General features: G+C 43.2%; 1 protein-coding gene across 2 annotated transcripts in view; it reads left to right on the top strand.

Annotated features, from left to right (window-relative positions):
- Positions 1-13,510, top strand: part of LOC125891967 (ERC protein 2-like) — a 187,722-nt gene that overhangs the window by 31,488 nt on the left and 142,724 nt on the right. The gene's annotated exons all lie outside the window — the stretch shown is intronic.

Raw genomic sequence — 13,510 nt, 5'->3', positions numbered from 1 at the left:
CCTTCAGGATAAACGTTTTGTTCGCTAGTGATCTAGCATTTACCAGCCCAATCCTGGCAGGAGCTGGTGGGTCCACGGCGTTAGCTGTCCGGGGAGCCACACACAGAGGCCGCAGGTTGCGCAGATTCCCCCCACGAGGAGAGCAGGGGCCGCGGGGCTGGAACACCTCATCCGGGCTGACGACAGGTACCAGCCAGGCGTTGACAGGGTCCAGCAAGTGCCGAGAAATAAAGAGGCGAGGCACCGCTCCATACTCCAAGAAGCTGTGGAAGTGCTCGCCAAACAGGCCTTCAGCCTTACCAGCCGAGCACGGTGTTTACCCCGGCGGCGGTGGCGCTTACGCCGGAGAGGTGGAGCTGGGGCGCGGCAGAGGTGAGCTGGGATCCCCGATAGGAGCGGGGGCAAAGTTTTCCCGTCTTGTTGTTTCATTCATCCCCAAAACAAACACATGCGCGAGCCAGGTAAGCGTCTTTACGACAATACGCGCTAGAGCTCATGGGAAATGTAGGCTTCATTCCGGCAAAACACTACCGCTTTTGTCCACAGGGTCGCCAAAAGCGACTCAAAATGAAAGTTCCTTGTAGGGGCTTTAAGTAACTGGATCATGATTTCTGGAAAGAGACATTGATGTTCAGTTTTCAAAATGTTTTTTTGGGGTTAGGGGGTGGGGGGCTTAGAGCACTGCTAAACGAGTGCCATTTAGTTCTATTATATTTGCAAACCACACCAAAACAATCTGGATTGATAAATATCATTACAGGTGAGAGGAAAAATATGTTTTTTTTTTATATATTTTGGGATGAACTATCCCTTTAAGCAAGTCATCATATTCTACCTGATTAAAAAAAAAAACACGCTGCAATATTTCAAATAATCTATGTAAAATGATCATTTCTGTAAGTTGGTGCTATGGGGTACATTGCCCACAGTGACATGAGAAGTACATCTTCTGAAGTAGGGGTTGTAAGCTAGCCAATGCCATGATTTGTATAACTCACGTTAAGAAATACAGGAAATAGCATTGTCTCCTTTGTCTTGTGAGCATTTGATTTAATGTACATTGACTGCACCGATAAATCACAAAACAAAGAGAAAACAGACAGAAGGTAAATGAACCTGTAATCATGCATTTGTGTGTCAAAATGGACAACAGTCTGCCAAGACAGCTGGTGAAGCTAAGGCTAATTAGCTGAAATGATGTCAGAGAGACACAGGAGTATAATGTAACATTATGTTTTGGGAATATTTTAATCTAAAGTGAGTCCTTTATTTCTTTACAAACAGAAACTTGAGCAATATCTGGACAAATACATATTTGTTGTGGTTCCTGTTTATCCTTGGTGCATGGCTGCACATCCAATGTCCATTTATCTGATTTAATTTTTCTTTTGTAGTGGCTTTGTCTCTTGGTGCAGCACACATTTGCTGTCTTTTTGGGGTGGGGGGAAAAAATCAATACAGCATAGTATCGCAATATTTTTGTGAGGTGATATTGTATCGTCACACAGGGCCAAGTACTGATTTTTTATTATGTAAATTATTAATATTACAAATACAAATTAAATTTCAGGAAGCCTAGTTGAACCATATAATCAATTGTTTTTTTTTCAGTCCACTTGATACATGTTGCTGCTGAAAAAAAAAATCGCAATATATTTCAGTGTATTTCATCGCAATACTCGGCACATCGCAACATTTTTTAAATCACAGTAATATTGTATTGTGACTTCAGTATCGTGATAATATCATGTCATATCATATCATATCATGGATCCTCTGGTGATTCTCACCCCCACTGTTTTTATTTTATATGTACAAAGCATTTTACAGGAAGATAAATTAAGGGATAAGGTGTCCTTTTTATATATAATGCTGGAGATAATAAGATGTAGCTTTTTTTCTTTTTATCCAATTAATAACAAATAATTTGAAGTAATAATTGACACAATACTCAATTATAAAATAGTTAGTAGTTGCAGCCCTAATGCAGAGTATTTTAGCACAAGCTATGTGTCCTATAATTGCTGTTTATGCTGTCTTCTTCATTGGTAAATCTAAATCCCTGAGAGTCACATAATCTCAGTTATTACTTTCATTTTTTTTTTGATGCAACAAATCATTGTTTTATGTCTTTGGAAGATATTAGCTAAGATGATCATGCAGTGAAGGTTGATAAGCTTTGATTTACATGTTCATTACTTGAGGCGAGCATTTGGCAGGTGGCCACTTACCCACACAGGGGAAATCCAGGCCTGAGGTAGGATCAGGGTGCTTAAATCAAAGTCTTAATCAAGGACATTTATAGCACAGTAATATGGCATTTGATATCTTGCTCCTTACAGAACACCAACAGAAGTGATAGCAGCAGCAGGCCTTTAATGTATGTTTTGCAATGTGGCAACATGTCTGTGTTTACAGAGAGCAGTCTGTGGTCTTTCAGCTTAACTTTCTGAGCTGTGACCTCAAATATCTTGTGTTCTCTTTCATCACCAGCGTTTGCAGCGCGTCTGCCAGAAGACCTCCACTGAGTTTTGATTTTGAGGTTGAGGTGTAATGACTTGAAGAAGATATAAATGACTCAAAAATGACTTGCTAACATCAACCATAGTGACAGTGATGGATAGGGAAAACAAGAGGAAAATTTAAAAAAAAGAATTTGGAGCGGGCGAGGGAAAGAATCAGGGATAGATGGAGCGACAGGAGGAAGTGAGAAGTGAGAGAATAGAGTTGCTTGATGGATGTAGAAGGCTGTGGGCTTTTGTCAGTGAGTGATGTGATAGTACGGTGTGCTGTGGTCCCTGCTGGACTATTTTTGTTGATCTTTCCTTGTTCTCTTTGCTGATTAATGGTTCATATAGGTAGTGAGGCGGAGAAAAGATGTGGTCTCAACCTGGTTACACTCCGCCCAGTACTCTCCCCCTGCTGTGTTCTCACTCTCTGTCTTTCTTTCTGCCTCATTCCCTTTTGCTCCCTATTTTCTCTTCCCTCATGTTCACTGCTTCCATCTGTCTTCTCTCCCCCCATTTTCTCGCCTACTTCTCCCTCTCCTTATCCATTTTCATCCCCCTGTCTTGGTACCACTGCAGGAAAGAGTGTATGGACATGGTAAACTTAGGTGAGAACTTGATGTACACACTGAAGACAGCAGTAAGTTGGTTGGCGTACACAAATGGAAAACAGTTCCTTTGTCTCTTGTTATGAGTCTGAACCTTTGCAGACCAGTTTTAATATGACCTCATCCGAACTTGACTGACCACGGTCACCATTCTCAGACCCAACACCATGCTCCCGGGTTCCTGGGGTGGCGCGGTTTGGGATGCAGTTTGAGTAGCAAAGCGTCAGAGCCCCCCAGAACAAACATGGCGCGGTCCAAAATAAAGCCCCCGCGAGTTCTTCAGAGGCCATGTGGAAAAGCCATAAAGTGGAGTTATAGGGGTCAGGACGGGGATGAAATATTTAATGGTTTACACAGGGAACGAGATAAATATGTGCGCGACCGAAGGAGCCGGCAAACACAAGCGTGTGCACACGGCTACTTTGTGCGTATGCACATTAAAACACGCACATTAGTGCTGTCTCGCAAATATGCATGTCGCATACTTCGCCGTAAATGACGCGTTAAGTCAGAGGACATCTATGGTAAATTTCATTTGCGTGATGATTTATCCCCCTTGAAGGTCTTTGGGAAGTGAGTGTGTTTGCTCTGTCTGCGTTTTTTTTTTTCACGTTTTCTATTTTTGTACATTTTGAACTTCACAAAAAAACACAGTAATTAGGGCTTTGCTTGATCTGTCGTCAGTCAGCAGCTGGTTAACCAGTAGGCAGTGAGGTGCAGATAGAGATAGCCAGAGACAATACTCCCTCTTTGTTCTGACCTCCTCTATCCTCAGGGTCACCCTACTTTGCTCTGACCACTTAACCTCTAATTTTATACACACACATACTAAGATACTCTGACAAACATGCAGTGCAACAAGAATACAGTTGAAGTGTTTTCACTCCCACGCACAGAAAGTTCAGTCTTTGTTAATAATAGGTCTCTCAATAGAATGATTGAACCGCTAGAGGCAGAAATACAGTAGGGACACTGGACCCTCCTCTTTTATTCTCCTTTTTGAGGACAATTATGTTATGTTTTTGGCTTTTATTTAAAATGAAACAATGACGGTGGTGTTTGGGAGTGTTAACATCAGTATCAGGTGAATACAAAACACACCACGATTTCTTCACAGTTCAGCGGATGTTCACCTCCTCATGAAAACTGTCAAGTGTTGGCAGGCCTATTTGCTTGCTTCTCCCTCAACAATTAAACTGCGCTGGGGATTGAGGAGTTCCTAATTTAGAAAATAGAGAATAATAGGTGTCTGGTGTCAGAGGATCACCCACTCATTCTATAGGGGCTTAACTTACAGCAGGGGGTTTTAATGAGGCAGGCCTAATTTGTTTCTTCTGTTCATCTAAATAGCTGCAAGGAGGGGTTCAGAGTGCGGGTAAAAATCTTCCATTTGATGGTTTGCACCCAGTATGACTACTGTAGAGTCCAGCAGGTTGTCTGGCATTTGATGTATATGTGCATGCATTAGCCAGCCTGCTCTCTGTCCTATAAAACCTGTGTAGCAGCAGCGAGAGACAACATTGTGCACACAAATTTGGGCACAACAGAGCACAGTGTTTGCTGCAGGCTAATAGTGAAAGACCCGGGTTTTTATTCTCCATAAATTCAATGTCTTTACATAATGATTTATTAATATACAAAAGGTCTTTAGAGGTATTTCTTCCTTTCAAGAGCCTGGGGCCAGCTGCATAAAACACCTTAACTTAAGCTTTTCCTAAATGTCCTAGTTAAGGTTTCATCATAATAAAATTGCTTGCACAAAACACCCTTAAGTCATCTCCTTAAGGTTTAAGTATTTATGGTTTTCTCCTTGTCTTGGTCTTATACTTAAGGAATCCCTAGACCATTGCACAAAAGACCTTAGCAACCAAAGTAAGGTAGTAAACACTGACTCTATCTTAGCTGCAGCATGACTGAGTTTGTGGTGATAAATGAAAAAACGAACATACCCTGAGAAGAGTGCTCTGCGACCAGGAGAACCCAACGGATGCACTTTTGATTTTACACTTAAGATTTTGACTGAAATAATTTTTGTTGCAGTTTCTTCCTATAATCGTTTTCTGTTTTCTGGTATTTGGGGATCAAATTTATTTCGTAGTATGAGCTCTCTATGATTCTGTTCCTCTAGAAGTATAATCTTTTCCTCCTCTGCCCAATATTGTTTTCTAGTCTTCTTTTCTTTTGGCCATTTTTTCACTATCTAACTAACAAGCCAACTTTGTGAGGCAATAACAGGCGTTACAAGCGTGAGTCCAAGCAAACAGACAGTCTCCATGGAGACTTAACCCTGTAAAATCTCTATCAGTGCAATAAATGAGTTTTTCCTTAACCAGGAAAACCCTCAGCTAAGGAGAAATGAAGCCTTAAGTGTCATACTTAAGGTGAAAACATAAGGTGTTTTGTGCAACCAGTTCCATTTTTTCTTTGTCATTTATTTGGTAACACAGCTCTCGGCCTTGCAGTCTTCGGGAACATACCTTGACATGACAACATTTTAAGGGGTGCAACAGGCTGTGCTTTGTGTTCCTTTTACTGTCATTCTGATTTGTTGCATGCTCCGTTACCTTCAGCAAATTGTTCTTCTTTTTATATAGTAGCCACACTGGATGGATATTAAACTTTTAAGAAGTAATGAGTGGAATACTTTGGTTTGATGACGTAGATGGAAAAATCATGGCTCAACGTGAGGCTGTTTGCTGCAGTGTCACCACAAATGAAAGCACAATGTAATGGTGAGATTGAAGGTTCATTATTGACCTTGGAAATATACTAGTTTGACAAACAGTTTCGTAGCGCAGAGCTGACTTGCTTGATTTGCTGGAGCTTTTAGCAACATTTTCTGGCCTTCATCAGCAGATGAAAGCGTATGCTCAGCTGTCATGGAGATGGTTCACTTATCACATTACCAAACAGCTTCCAAATGAGGCTTTAAGGGTTGCATTTGAATAATTCAGAATAACATATTGGTAGTTGTTGTTCTGAAGTGGAAACCGCAGTGTTTCTGTGCTCCAAGATCATGAGGGTGTGTTCGACAGACCAGCAGGTGACAGACAAGAAACAGTTTTACTTGTTGATCAAGAAGAAATCAAGCTGACTTCAGGCACCTACCGTACATCGCAGACCTGTGATCGTTCTGCACGTTTGCCAGAGTGACTGTTCGGTGTGGTTTGACAGGAAATGGAGTCCCTGGAAACAGGATGTAGCAACTGGCATGCGGCGCTGGAAATGATCAGGAAAAATAATCAAAGAAGGAGCAAGTGTTAATGAGGGGGAACGCCTGCAGCGTCTCTTCCTTTATATGTGCATGTGTGTTGTGTCCATCTCTGCTGGAGGTGGTAATGATGATGGATGGAGGGTGAAAGAGGAATTGAGGCAGCTGTGTGCAGTGCGGGTTAGTGTGATGTCACTCGGGGTGAGTCCCCGACATTTTCTGTATCGTATATCCATCCTCTGGTACAATAGCAAAAGCATGGTATGATTGACTTTTATGCTTTGGCAGAAACATTCATTCATTCTGTTGACAAAGATTCTTTTGTTAGCGGATCCTTGGAGTTCTGTGTGTGTCTGAGTCCTTGTCTTTCTTCTTTAACGTCGCCTCATTCCCATGTTCCCTCTGTAGCCTGTGGGCAGACAGCTGTGTTGCCATGGTTTGATCCACAGATGTTGGAGTATACAGTGAGACTGTGCCCCAAACTCCACCTCGCAGCCCCTGCTGTGAGGCAGTTTACATCCGCTTATTATCCCGAGCCGGCCCTGAGGTGATCCGTCTATTATACAATCCCTGATCAGAGCTCCGACTGTTGCCTTAACCCCGGCTTTGATGACACACCTCAAATGACACCGAGCCTAAGACCCAGGACAGGGAACGTCCCTCATTTCCGCACAGATCATCCCCGGTGTCGTCATGTCTGGTGCGGCCAGCTCAGGTGGAGAGGAAATCTTGTGTTTGTGCATGTGTGTGTATATACAGTGTGTGCATGTGTGTGTGTGTAAATGAATGAACCTAGAATCAGCGCAGGGCAGGGTCTCGGAGAAACTCAGCCCTTGATCGCAGTTTCTCTGTGCCTCATTGTTTCGTCTGACATTGCAGCGTCCCCCCTGCACCTGTGCACACACACACACACACACACACCAACATGCATTAATGTGTTCATATAAAAAATTCCCACTTTGGTCTTCATGCTGTCTAACCTCACAACCTTCAACAGCGACCAACAGCGATGTATTGGAAGTTTCTATTGCCTCATCTGGAAACTATGGATCATTTAACGCTACTCCTTCTCACATCTGTATGAGGAAGAGACACTAACAGTCAGGTGCTGATACACCATAATGTAAACATGTGTGCTTCATAAGCTGGGCTGGCCTTTCAGTTATTCACCTTTCACTAGTCTTTGATAATGCAGACAAACGTACATCCTCTAGCTGTTTGACTCTATCGGTCCACCTTCATTCTCTCACTCCTTCATCATATGAGATTGTGGTGGCTTCTCAGTGATGCATATATTTCAATAAAAGAGATACTTGAATGATTATAGCTGATACGGGAGACTCTCTGGTGGTCTAACATCATCTTGAAATGAAATAGCCCTCCTTCTTTTAGTGATACAATCCAGACTTGGCCACATTAATGGCTAGACAAACACGAATTAGTCGAACATTATTTCATAAATTTAGATGATTAATTTCACAGCACGGGCCTTTAAATAAATTACGTCTAATGGCCGCCCTGTGCTGTATTTATACAGGCTGGCTGGACGTCATACAGCCAGAGGAGTGAATAGCTCACACAGCTGTGTGTAGCGCACCGCAGCAGCCCGAGCAGACCTGGGTTCAGACATCCCATACACTCCACCAGACCCGCTCGTGGGATTTAACAACTTTTATAGTGGTGTTGTCAGCTTAGGTGACATTCATACTTATTCTTTGAACAGAAATGCAAATAATGAGTAAAAGTCATGGCGAGTGTGTACATGTGAAGGTCAGAGATATTTAAAGAGCCAAAGCGAGAGATAAGACATCAATACAGGAATGTTTTCCTGGTCAACGTATGACTCTGCTTGCACCCAAGTGGGTGACTGAGAGTGCAACTGTCAGTGTTTGAGTATGCAAGTTTCGGTGCGTCCCTAGGCCTTTGCTGTGGTCTCCCCATCGTCTCTGGTTCGGCCGTTTTGACTGTGGTCTACTCATATAGTCCCTGTGTTGTTTATTGCGGCCTGGAGCCGACGCTGGGCCTGATACCTTTGCAGATTCGCCTGCCAGAAAAACTTTTATGATGAAATGTGAGGCAGGAAAAAGGGAGGTGAGGACAAACAGAGAAGCTGTTTTCTTTAAGCTTCTGTTTTACTTTGCTAACCAGTGTCCAGAATCCACATTTGGCTGTCATTGCAAGCATGAGAGAGGAAGTCAAGGTGAATGAGTGTGGGTTTATGCATGTGCGTGCATGGTTCCATGTTCAACTGCAGGTACATGCATGTGTGCATGTAGGAAAGTGTCGAATGTATGCATGCGTGCATGCATACCGTGGAGAGGTTATTAATTTGCGACTGTATTTGTTTAAAGAAATTCCGCATATTGCAAAGAATTAATAGTTATGCAACCACGGAATCTTGAAAACATATCAAGGTCGTTTTTTAAATGATATGGTGCTGAGTGAGGGGCTGGAAAGCTTAAGTGGGGTTTTGGGGCTAGATAGGGTGATATAGACGTGTTTTTAATTCATCTATTCTGAGGAACGCCTCAATGCAATCTCCAATGTCCCTTTTGGATTTGAACCGGGCCAGACTGGACAGCAATAGGCCCCTTTTACTTCTTTCCCTCACCTTTCACTGCCTCACTCTTGCTCTCATGCGCTAAACTAAAAGAAAAACAAAAAAAACCCTGTGATATCAAAACAGGATGTGGTCCCTAGTGTCCAATTGCATAAGCAGAATGAGTACCCCAGTTGTCCGAAGAGCGTAGGAGTTCTGCTTTGCGTGTTATCGCTCTCACATGGAAACACGCAGAAACGCACACGCGGAGGACTAGCTGGGAAATGTGGGCCTGTCCCAAAGACAACCTGGCTCGGGGACTTGAGGGATTTCTCGCACCGACACATCACTTTGTCTCACCGCAGGACCCGCACCTTTAAATGGCAATAGGAAAACTCCTGGAGAGTTTGGAGCAAGCCTAGAGGGATGGAGTGTTGAAAGAGGGGTAGTAGTGGCGGGCTGAAAGAGAGAGGTGTTGTTGGAGGATGACATTGAGAAGAACGAGACTAGAGGGAAAGGAAAATTGGAGAGGAAATTGAAGGAGAAGCAAGAGGTTAATCACCTGGACTTGTTAGCTGTCTATCATCTCAGCGTGTGTGCCAGCTGATAAAGCCATACAGTATTTCCTGTAACACACTTGCTGATGGAGCGATCGTTTCAGTCATTGGTGGAGCAGCATGTCAGCGGTGTTAATGTGCTCTTAAGACTTCCCATCATCCCTCTCCACCTTCTCTTACACTTTCATTTATCTGTCTTGCTTTCACCCTTACTCCTCTCCGTCCTGTTATCCCTCCCTCCTCATCTGTCCATCTCTCCCTCCTTGTTTTCCGTGTATCGTGCCTGGCAGTGTTGAGTGCTTTAAGAGGGTATTAGCAGGGCGTCTGTACAGTACTATCACAGCTTAGTGGGCCAGTGCAGGTGAGACAGCAGGGATTTCCTGTTAGGCCTCTCTGCAACATTCTTGCTAAATTGCTCCTTGCCAGGTGGGGTTGGAGAGGAGGAGGAGGGGGGGGTCGTCCGTCCGTCCGTACGTCCGCCCCCCCACCCCCCCCCCCCCATTCTGTCTCATACACACAGTGTCAAACACACATGCACACACACACACACTCATGCAGCAGCACATGGGCATCAGCACAGGGTGATGTGCGTGCGCCAACATACTGTACGTACAAAGGATTAGTGGTGCCACTAGTGTTTGTGTGTATGTGTGTGTGTGTGTGTGTGTGTGTGTGGGTGTGTGTGTGTGCCAGTGTGGAGTGGGGAGGACAGAGCAGGGCTCAGTATTAGACTCTGGTTGTCTGCCAGAGGAGCAATATGAGATAAATACTTCACCATCTTACACCTGGGGGTCCTGGCCTGCTTCTAATGCTACTGCTTGAGAGGAGCCTTCTGTGTGTCTGCGGCCTGCATGGTGCACTCTCATTTTACACAAGCACGTACACACACACGGGCAGGTAGGGACTAACTGTGGCCCAACACAGCCGAACCACTCAATTGTGTTCTCAGTATATCTGTTGTGTGTATTTTCCATGTTAGTGTGATGTTATTGTTTCTCTCTACTGAGGTTTGTTGCTTGTTAGTTACTAAAATACTCCCAACAAGAGGTGGAAGAAGTAGTCTTTGCAGAATACTCCATTCCATCAATACACTCATATATATTTTTGAGTTAGAGCACATGTATGTACAGGCTGAGTGTATCACGATTAATTGTAATCAAAAAAATATTAATGAATCAACCGTAGAGGTGCTGGATGATGTATTTTTAAATGGTAGAACCATGCAGGCGACCCTGGCTTTACTCTTGGTACCAGGCTTGTAAGAGACTCTTAAGCACATATTAAGTTAGTAAGTTTTTGACTGTGTTACGCAGTGTTGAAGTGTAGTAACGTGAAGACAATATATATAGAAACAGGACATTGAGTGGGTAGTTGACCGTACTAGATGTAAGTTTGGAAGGACTTGGCCTGTCGTTTTTGGGTTTTTTTCTTGCATTCTCAGTAAACTTTGTTCAGCTTTTTCCCTGCCTCATGTGGGTACTGTGGATCTCCAGAAAAGGAACAGAAACACGAGTCAAAACCGAGACATCTCACAAACTATGTGGCCTAGGAACTGTGGTGTGTTGAAACGGCCACTACAAGGCTAAGCTAATTGCTTCCCTGTATTGATCGAGGAAAATATAAAAGAAGGAACAGCCGTGACCACAGTGACAGCGTTTTAGGAGCCAGACTTTGGTGTCAGTTCTGTTGGAGTCAGTGGGACAGGCCCTGCAAATCATACTTTAACCCCATCGTATCTTTTTTTTTTTTTTAACGCTGACTGAAAAATCCTTCCACCAGATTTAAAAAAAAAACACTCATTATGTGATGCAAACTGAGACTTGTTTAATCTAAATATGCACGTTTATTTTCCTTCTTATTGGTCTCCATACGGATCATGGCTCTGTCCACCAGACGCTGAGATACAGCTGCTGGACTCCAATAGAACTGACACCAAAGTCTGGCTCCTTGAACGCTGTCACTGTCGTCATGATCGTTCCTTCTTTTATATTTTCCTTGGTACTGATCTCATGATTGTCCTGATATGACTCTTTGAAAGAAAGAGAATAACTCTTTTTCCCAAAATGTTAAACTATTTCTTCCAGGGTGTATTTTAATGTCAGAGCTGCACAGAGAAAATTTTAAGTATCTTATTTTGGTAGTTATGCCTGATTTATAGTATCACAATTTATCATATTTTATATGCTTATAATGGCTTTTGAACTCTCAGTATGCAGAATAACTTTCCTCTTAAGTATAGTGTACTAAATATATGAAGTAGCATGAAGTTTAATATTCAAGTACCTCAGAATTATGCTTATGTTCAGTACTTGAGTAAATGTACTTAGTTACTTTCCACCACTACACCCTTCCTTTAAGAATCTCCTGCCACCTTTTGTGTGGGTTCCAATCAGTGTTGATGGAAAATGTATACTTGAAGCAATTAATTCTTCAGTGTGAGCTATACTGACCGAGAAAATGGAACTCACAGCTGTTAAGTATTTTGTTCTTCCTGCATCCAGCGCCATTATTTGATGTAACAGTGATATAGCTGGATGCAGGTTGGATTTTGCCTCCAGGTAGCCAGGGGGCGTGCTCAAGATGCCGCTAAAACATAGAACCTCCTTGTTCTTCTAGCTTGTTTTGTAGACTAGCTTAATTTCCGACAGTGAATCTGTTGCCGATGGGGATACGTTTTACATTACTTTGGCTGACTTGGATTTTCAGCCGTATGAAGCCGAAGAAATGCAAAAGAGAGACACCGAGGCTGTGGCCCCTCAGTGGAAAATGCCCTCTAATGCCAACAGAAATGGGATCGATCTGATACAATGAATTTCAGCGTGGGCAGTTTTTGTTGGATGCTGTCACCGACACCAGGAGAGCTCCAAGAGAGCCTGTGTGTGCAATACTATCCATGAAAGATTTACTTCTCGCTCGGACAAAGCCGTGCTGCTGGGGTCCCTCTTCAGGATCCTAAAGATAAACTAGAAAAGACAACCAGGAGCAGCAATTGAGTATTTTTGTCACCTAATGCTATTGTAAGCTACTTTGTTGTGTTGCCTCTCAGCAAAATGCTAATTTTGGTTGGGCTTTTATTGTGAAAGGAAAGAGCAAAGCATTAATGCACCAACGATGTGATACCTGTAGGCTAGTAGGTCCCATGCAATGCATCCTGGTACCTTGTAGGCACTGCCGGCACAGCTCCATGGGCAGGGGAACTTCCTGTTCTCGCTCAATATAGCACGCACTTAGGAATTTATTGCTTCTATTGATTACATTTACCATCAACAATGATTGGACAACCACATAGAGGGCAGCAGATTTTCCCCTTTAAGTGCCCTGTCAGATAGTTGAGAGATGAGCTGGGAAGTACAACAGAACCTGTGCCATAAGTGTTTTCGCACGTCCTGTCTATGTCCAAGTGAGGCTTGTTAAAACAACTGTTAACAAGCCCTCTTTACTGCTTCTCTTTATCTGCAGTGTGTGTGTTGAAGCCATATAAAACACATGCACACCTTAGAATTAAGTTCAAATGGGTTCACTCATTGCGCCATGGCAAAAAGTGCTGGAAATGTAATCAGGTGTTGAAGAGCAACAGAGGAGCACATAGTCTGTTCATGACAGCCAGCTGAGTGTGTGCATGTGTGTGTGTGTGTGTGTGTGTGTGTGTGACTGCAGCAGAACACTGATAGATGTCCAATAAGAAGTTCTGGAGTGAGCTCAGACATCACTCACCTCATTGCACACAGCCAGATACAGAGGATTTTAATGTGTGAGTGTGAAGTGTGTGAGCAGTCTGATCTATGGCAAGCCTGGCCCAATCACACAGCACTCTCAGTAACAAATGATGGGACATGCTCCAGGCTCCTTCTCTCTCTCTCACACACACACACACACTGCATCAGTCCACAGTGGTTCATATTATGGACAGTAGGTCAAAGCTGAACTTTTACTACTTCCAAATGTCAACAAGTAAATGTGTTGAGACATGTCAGTTCCAGTAGTGAATAATAACATATGGGCCACCTGTCTGAGAACTGGGAGAGAAAAATCACAGTGTAAGCTTTCACAGTCTTTTTGTGTTTCTGTTTTTGTCTCTTTTCCTGTCA

The sequence above is a fragment of the Epinephelus fuscoguttatus genome, linkage group LG7 (assembly GCF_011397635.1).
Source record: "Epinephelus fuscoguttatus linkage group LG7, E.fuscoguttatus.final_Chr_v1".
Taxonomy (NCBI): Eukaryota; Metazoa; Chordata; class Actinopteri; order Perciformes; family Serranidae; genus Epinephelus; species Epinephelus fuscoguttatus.
Note: the sequence above shows the minus strand (reverse complement) of the source record. Positions and strands in the feature narration are given on the sequence as shown.